This window comes from Alligator sinensis, unplaced genomic scaffold, assembly GCF_000455745.1.
Source record: "Alligator sinensis unplaced genomic scaffold, ASM45574v1 scaffold29_2, whole genome shotgun sequence".
NCBI classification, from domain to species: Eukaryota; Metazoa; Chordata; order Crocodylia; family Alligatoridae; genus Alligator; species Alligator sinensis.
In genome coordinates, this window is record NW_005842194.1 from 1,869,358 (window position 1) to 1,869,969 (window position 612).

The 612-nt window shown below is 64.4% G+C and overlaps 1 protein-coding gene across 8 annotated transcripts in view; it reads right to left on the reverse strand.

Moving 5' to 3' along the window:
- Positions 1–612, reverse strand: part of SNX10 (sorting nexin 10) — a 97,055-nt gene that overhangs the window by 50,028 nt on the left and 46,415 nt on the right. The window lies entirely within an intron of this gene.

Consider the following 612-nt stretch of genomic DNA (forward strand, 5'->3'; position numbering starts at 1 on the left):
CCCCCTGGCAGGGAAGAAGCTGGTGCTGAGCACGGGGAAAAGCGGTCCCTCGCCCGCCCCATGACTGGCGCTCCCTGTTGCAGGCACTCACAGCCCACGCAGGGCTGTCTGGAGCAGGAACAGGCAGCCCCACGCGGGCTGCAAGCAGCTACAGCACAGGGTGCTGGCCATGGGGCAAGCAAGGGGCCGCTTTGCCCCGTGCTCAGCACCAGCTTGTAACCCAGCCCTGCTGCCAGCCTGGGCTCCAAGCTGGCTCTGGGCTCGCCCATCAGCAACAGCAGCTGTGGTGCCCCCACTTGCCGTGCCAGGCAGTGCTGGCTGCTGCTGCCCGCCCGGAGCTCGCGCGCTGGGCAGCCCACAGGCGGCAGTGGCGGCAAACACTGCCAGGGAGGCCAGCAGGGGGCCGTAGATGCTGTTGTCACACGCAGCCCTAATGGGCGAGGCCAGAGCCAGCACGGGGCCCAGGCTGGCAGTGAGGCCGGGTTACAAGGTGGTGCTTGTCACAACCCAAGAGTGTGATTTTGTTTGTGTGCGCTTCGGCACTGCTAAATTATTTCCCGCCACTAGGAGCTTTCTTTGCAGGGTGCATTTCTTAGTTGCAAAGAGAAATGC